Below are 7418 nucleotides of genomic sequence, written 5' to 3' on the forward strand. Positions count from 1 at the left end.
ATACTTTTACAACAACGAGTAATATTTGCTTAAAATCATTTAACTTTTATACATTTTAAAATTATCTATTAAAATAAGTTCCCACTCTTATATATTACATAATTCAAGAAAACTTATCACGAAGTAAAATTTTATTTTTATCTCAAACTCAAAAACTATTCACATTATTTTAAAAATGCAATAGCATTATAGATAAACCATGTTTTACTCATGCTTAGCATAAAATTTTTATTTCTATTTACTATTTCTATTTTACTCAGTCACTTGGTTTTTCTTTTATTTAACGTCGCATAGAACTTTACATTTATTATTTTTATTGTTTTCACTTTTAAAAACTCTTTTGTCATTTTGCATCCAATGCATTAAATTTCAAAACTCTCTTTGAAACTTTCGATTTAATATGAAGCAGTCAAATGTACCTTTCAAGCATACCACACCAAATCGGAACTGTTCGCTTACACATAGCCAATTTTAAAAAATATGTTTTGCTATCTTATTTTTTGCAGTATTTTCATAATACTATAGCCAATTTTAAAATATATGTTTTTCTATATTATTCTTTGCTGTATATTTATAATACTATATTCAGAATAGTATTTCTGCACGTATATCCATAATTTTTCACTTTTTAATTTTTTTAAATTAAATTAGCCAAACAATATTTAATTGTTTTATTATTTAATTAATATACACTGTTATAATTTTATTCTAAAATTTCTGTAAAATAACGACACCAGTCCGACCATTCAATTAACCGTAAAGTTAACGGTAAATAAAATTTTTTACCTTTACAGTTTTGAAACCGTTTACAACAAGTATGGTTGAAAAATCATAAATACAAAACAAAGCAGTTTTTTTTAACCATTTGCACCAAGCATGGTTTCAAATCCGTAAAAAAGAAATTTAACTGGATATTGGTGATATATGTGTTAGATAATGGCCATTGGAGTTGGTTATGGTTGCGTAGTGTTTTAGGAAGCGAACAGTGGAATGTGGTTTAATTAGTTTATCTGGTTGTATGACTAATCGTAAGCGATGGTAATTACTAGACTTTTTGTGTTATTCATTTTTACGGTGCAACCATCTATGCGTGAATGAGAGTCCAGGATCACAAATTGGAGAATGTAGGACACTGTAAATTCTTCATATGTTGAAGGGAATGGAGGAATTATTGTGGTATTAACACTGGAAATCGATCCTCCATTCTGTCCGTCATGAGATTGACTAATTAGCCTTCTCTGCTATAATAGGTACGCGGCTGCAAGGATCGAAGTGACTTCATTAGGTGGGATTAGTTGATGCGATGAAATCCTGGTTGTTAAATTGTATACGCGAAAATAGTTAACAAAAGTTTTTTTTCACAGCTAATAATTAGAATGCTATCTTATTTATGATTATCTAACTCTTTTGATATATATATGGTAAAATAATAATTAAATTAAAAGTTATTTAACCATTTTTTCCAAGAAATTTCTAACAGTGCATAATAGATTATGAAATTATTAAAATCTTTATTATTAAAAAAATACATCATTAAATTAATATGTAATTTAAATAACCATAATAATGATGTAACGTAAATGAAATTAAGTAAAATATTATTTAACCATTTTTTCCAAGATATTTCTAACAGTACATAATTAGATTATAACAATATTAAAATTTCTATTATTGAAAAATTACATCATTTACTTACGGTATGTTAATAATAAATTGATCAACTAGGGAAATTTTGTATTTATACTAAATATTATCGTTAAACTTATGATCTATGTATTCATATCTAGATGATACTTTTTACTTATTCGATGATTTGAAAAAAAAAGCTTAATTATTAACTGTTTCAAATAAATAGCGTCTTAGAATAAGATGGATTTCAAAATAGATTTTTTTAAAATTAATAACGAAACATTTAAGATGATTTAAAGCCTAATATAAGGTTTCTGATTTGTAAAACAAAATTTTAATAATAAATCAATATCAAAATATTTAAATTACTTATAATGTTGTATAATTGATTATATAAAAAATTATAAGAATTAAATGCACCACAGGCCGAAAAAAAATAAACCACCCTGAATAACTTTTGATCTAATGATCGGATCTTCATATTCTGGGGCTCAATCTCAATGGTTCGAGAGGGTGACCTCAAATATGCTTATAAATAAATGCAGACGATATATTAAATTAAGAAATCAGACACAAAAGCACCCTTTCTCTGAATAAATATATCTTTTTTTTCGACGAATTTGGATTTCTGACCCCCAAAATATAAAAACAAAAAACAGACAGCCCTGAATAATTTTTGTTCTACTGATCGGATCTTCACAATCTTGGACTCAATCTTAATGTTTCGAGAAGGTGACTTTAAATGAGCTAATTAATAAATGCAGACGATACATTAAGTTGCAAAACTAGACACAAAAATGCACTTTCTCTGAATAGACATACTCTTTTTATCGACGAATTTGAATTCCTGACCCCCAAAATATCGGAGGCAGAAGGCATGAAGTTCTAGAATATAAAGATCCGATCTCTGGATCAAAAGTTATTCAGGGTAGTTCTTTTTTGAAGAAGAAGCGTAGACGCGTATGTTGCGTAACATTAAAAGTGGTTGGAAGTTATTAAAAATTTAGCTGCTAAATTGTACAAAAAGAGGGTTAATAAGGAATTTAAACCCTTTTCAAACCCATTTTTAATGTTATATACACCTCACAATATACACTTTAAACTAGAAAAAGGTCCATTCAAATGTTTTAGTAGCGACTATTTCCACTTGTTAAGAACGCTGTTCTTAGGCACTGGTAAATTATCGAAGTTATAATCTGTATAATTGAGGTCTGGATATCTGGCTTATCAATCCATCCAGTTATTATCTTCACCTTTCAGAAAATCGTCAACAAAATGAAGTCTATGTGTCTGCTCATCGTATTCTATTAAAATGAATGTAAGGCTAGCTTCAATCTTAAAAAGAAAAACAAAAACTCCAAGATCTTATTCTCATATTTACAACAATCTAAGTGCCTCTTCTTAAGACATAGAGGGACGTGCGGTCATTCAACATGATATCGTCAAACTGCAGTTTCCACAAAGTTCTATTTTCTGAATATTGAATAGGGTAGGTATTCGGTTATTAACTCTTCCAATAAAACATTATGAACCAAGGGTGCACTTCCTGCTACTACCATTTAATGCCCGAAGGACAAGTTTTCCTTGAGAACGTTATCCGTGACGCTGTTACTTACACCGAGCACGCCAAGAGGAAGACCGTCACTGCCATGGACGTAGTGTACGCTCTGAAACGTCAAGGACGTACTTTGTACTGTTTTGGAAATTAAATTTCTTTTTTGGCCACCCGCCCTGTTCAAACATCTCATCCCCTTTAGAAAAAACAAATATTCATAGCATTTTTTTGGCCACCCACCCTGTTCCAACGTCTGTTTCCCGTGTTATAATTTTCTTTCTAAAAAAAAAGAAAAAAAGAAAGAAAAAAAAGGGCTTTTTTAAAAGTCAACAAATGCTTATAACATTTACAATTATTAAATTACGCACCAATTTCACGCGTCTAGCCTTGAAGGCTTTGGCAGGACATGTCTCCAATGTCCTGCAACACGTCCAAAGTTTTGCGGCTAATCTGACCATGGGGATAAGTTATCGGCTTGCTTAGGCATGCAATTGGTCGCAATTTCATCACAATGCTCTACAACGCATGGCACGAGATCTCCGATTCATCGAAGATAAGTAGAAGATCTTCTTCAATGTGCATTCTCCGGATGGATTGATCAGCAAGATCTCTAGACCTGATATGTATTGATTATGTCAGGGATGCCCTGGGAAAGGCAGTAAAAACTGGCGATTTCCTTGTTGCCCAATACTTCAGATCCTAAAAAGAGTGTTTTCTAAACTACGAATGAGGTCAGTCGCCACAAAAAATATTTCATTTTCAGAATGAATTCATACTTTGCAGCCTGTACAACTAAAACGGCACCTCTTATTATACAAGTTTTCTATTCGATTATGTAACCACTGCTTCATGATTTTCGACTATTAGAAGTGTTACACAAGATTATGAGTTTGATTTAAATAGTTCTTATTATTTTTGTAATATAATCTACGCTCAAGCAAATTTTTCTTAAAGTCTGTTAAACAGTTGTAGAGGTGTTTGAAATCTGAAAATTTTCTTAATTTGAAGGTCAGTGTTGTTTATTCTTAGTGCAATTCTTTAGAAAATAAGAGCAAGTTCAAATCTGCAGGTATAAAAGTGCTGGTGGTTTTAAAACGCCAAACAAGATATAAGAAAAAAAGGAAGAATATCAAGACGAGAATTAGTTGTGGAAAATCCCCAACATTCTCAAAGTTTCACCCTTCGTTATGTTTTCCAAAAATGAACGAAAGAACAGTGACTTTAAAAAATCACGAATATACTTTTTTCTGGTTCTCTTATTTTATTGCAAATTTACCAATGTGTAATTAGATAGTTTAATTAATAAATCATTGCTTAACAGGAATGTGAAGAAGTATATTTAATATGACTCAGTTTACTTTCCAGTATCATGGATCAATAACTTTAAAAGCTATACATAAAAAAACGAAGTGAGTGGAAAAATACATAATCATACATAAAAAATACATACTTTATAGTATGAAATATTTTAGGCGAAAAATTAACTTGAATTATTACTATAATTTATTTTACTACTATACTTTACTATAAGAAAATTACTATAATTTATTTCATTTTCGCTTTTTTTTATCTTTAAACTGCGACTAAACTTAATTATCTTTAAATAAGAATAAGCATTTTTGATATATAAACTACGATGAAAAATACAGATAAAATTAAGTTTTGAATAAACCGTTTCAATTATAACTTAAAAATATTCTTCTTTTTAAATCATACTTTAAATTAAATAAAAAATAAGATAGAATAAATATTTGCAAGCATTAATTAATTGTTATTCAGTGCTATTTATTGCTCATTTTTAATTAATAATAATAATAATATATAAAATTGATTTAATGTAATCTATACACAGTTTATATAGCATAAGAAGTACTAAAACAGGAGTGGGATAAAAGTATAATTGAAGTAGACTAATAATATCCTTGGTAACATTAATCAAGTGTGACTTATATATTTTTTCATGCTCATATTATCACATTTCAAATTACTATATTAGAAAATTAATGTGTTTTCAACTTTCATAAAAAGGCATCTTAAAATTATAATTAAAAGATAAAGAGATAGTTGAGAAAGTATTTTAAAAGAACTTTTCTTTCACTAAAAGTTAAATAGTAGAAAATATTAATAAATATAACTTCATGTTTCTAATAACACTTCTCTGCACTGACATTTCCTCATTTTTGTTTAATGATTGAAACAATTATATAAACAAAACTAAAAATCATGTATACTCGTATTATATGGAATCAATGGTATCTTGAATAAATAGTCTTTCATAGTTTTGTTAATATTTTTAGAAAAATTCCAACTCATCGTGACATTTGTTGAAAAAAATCTAAAGCATAGATTTTAATTTTACATTTAAAATTCTCTTTTAAACCACAATTGAACTTATAAGATTCAACTTTATATACCAACAACTTTTGACTAATATATCAGTGATTTAATTTTTTAAATAAAAGAATTTAAAAACAGTATCTCTGAAAAAGTTTTTAAAATTATTTTTTCCCCAATTGAATCATTTTAATGGCCTTAACAGTTTCTAAGTATTTGAAACAATTAACGAAAGAACTTTCCAAAATCATTTACTTTAAAAATTTATGTAACTTATTATCACTATATTATAAATCAGTTCAGCTGGTAAATATACATATGTTATATTGTAAATCATTACTTTAAAAAATACGAACAAAATGCATTTATTTCTTATTGAAGCGTTTTGTTTTTCTTTATTTAAAACAAAGCTTCTATTGATTTTTTTATTTATAAAATCATTAACAAAATTTTAAAATATTTACTAGATAAAAATTCATTATAACCACATGCACGCACACACACACACAAAATGGCAAAACGAAATACACTTTTTAAAAAATATGTACTAACTAGTTTTGGTTAAAAAAGATGAAAGTTTTGAGCTACTATATATTATAAAGTTTTTTTCCATTTATGAAATACTACTGACATAGAGTTTTTTTAGAGTCATTTATAAAATTAAAAACGTTTTTGAGAAAAACAATTCATTATAAAAACTGGAAAACTGACAAAACAAAATACACATTTTAAAAAATTATGTACTCACTAGTTTCGGATAAAAGAAGAAAAATTTGATCTATATATTGCAACATTTTTTTCCTATATATTGAAAAAGAATTTCTTTTAATTTAAGGAATCATTAGAAAAATTAAAAACATTTTTAAGGAAAAAAAATTCTTTATAAATGCAAAAATCTCACAAAACGAAATACACATTTAAAAAAAATGTGTACTCACTGGTTTTGGATAAATGGCGAAAGTTTTGAACTATATGGTACAATTGTGTTCTTTTAATATAAAATAAGACTTACTTTTAATTTATGGAGCGATTCACAAAATTAAAACATTTGTAAGAAACAAAACTCATTCTAAACACAAAAAAAAACAGATAAAACAAAGCACACATTTAAAAAAAACATGTACTCACTGGTTTTGGAATAGAAGAGGAAAGTTTTGAGCTTCTTTTAGAGGATGAAATGAGAAGTGAGCGCGGAAAACGAAATGTTTCCAAGAGAACGTCCGGCAAAGGAAAAGGCGGGTCTAGAATTAAGTCCTGCTCTTTGTAGTGAGGCAACAGGCTGTCTGGACTAGCATTCCGGACTCTTGAGGACTTCGCTCAAAACGTATCTCGAACGGGATTGGTCGGGAAATAAATCACGTGGGTGGCTTGAGTGCGTGCGCATTGTCAGGTAACTAAGCAGCTTTCCATTCATTAAAATATGATACCTTGGATATGTGTTTATTACTAATTAAGTTATATGTGGACTGATTGTAGGTGGTAAAATAATAAAACATAGCCTCATATCACAAATTACAAGATCTAAATATATCATCGAAATCACATTGGGCAATCTCTGTCCCGATTTGGGATACTATACAAAAATGTATATGATTATGATCAGCATTGCTATTTGAGATTGGTAAATGTTTCAATAAATAGGGACTATTTTGAGCTTTTCGCCAATCTTGATATTTTTTTAAGCCTAAAAGCAAATTTATACAGAACTGTTTCCTGAGAAACACTAGAGCATATCACAAGAAATCTTTTTTTTCCTCATAGAATTTCAAAATTTTAAGTTGGCAAATAACAAAGGTTACATATTTATAATTTTTTTTAATCAAATTTTTAAAAAAATTAATCTCTCGGAAGGGGAAAAATTTCATTATTTTTGATTAAAAATGTAACATTTAAACAATTT

At 28.1% G+C, this 7418-nt stretch overlaps 1 protein-coding gene across 1 annotated transcript in view; it reads right to left on the reverse strand.

Annotated features, from left to right (window-relative positions):
* Positions 1–6810, reverse strand: part of LOC107452296 (uncharacterized) — a 163875-nt gene extending 157065 nt beyond the window's left edge. The window contains exon 1 of the mRNA XM_016068664.4: positions 6647–6810. The gene's annotated coding sequence lies outside the window, so the exon portion shown is untranslated. The remainder of the gene's footprint in view (positions 1–6646) is intronic.
* Between the last annotated feature and the right edge of the window lie 608 nt (positions 6811–7418).

Source organism: Parasteatoda tepidariorum, chromosome 6, assembly GCF_982258835.1.
Source record: "Parasteatoda tepidariorum strain Cologne lab strain chromosome 6, Ptep-v5.0, whole genome shotgun sequence".
Lineage (NCBI taxonomy): Eukaryota > Metazoa > Arthropoda > Arachnida > Araneae > Theridiidae > Parasteatoda > Parasteatoda tepidariorum.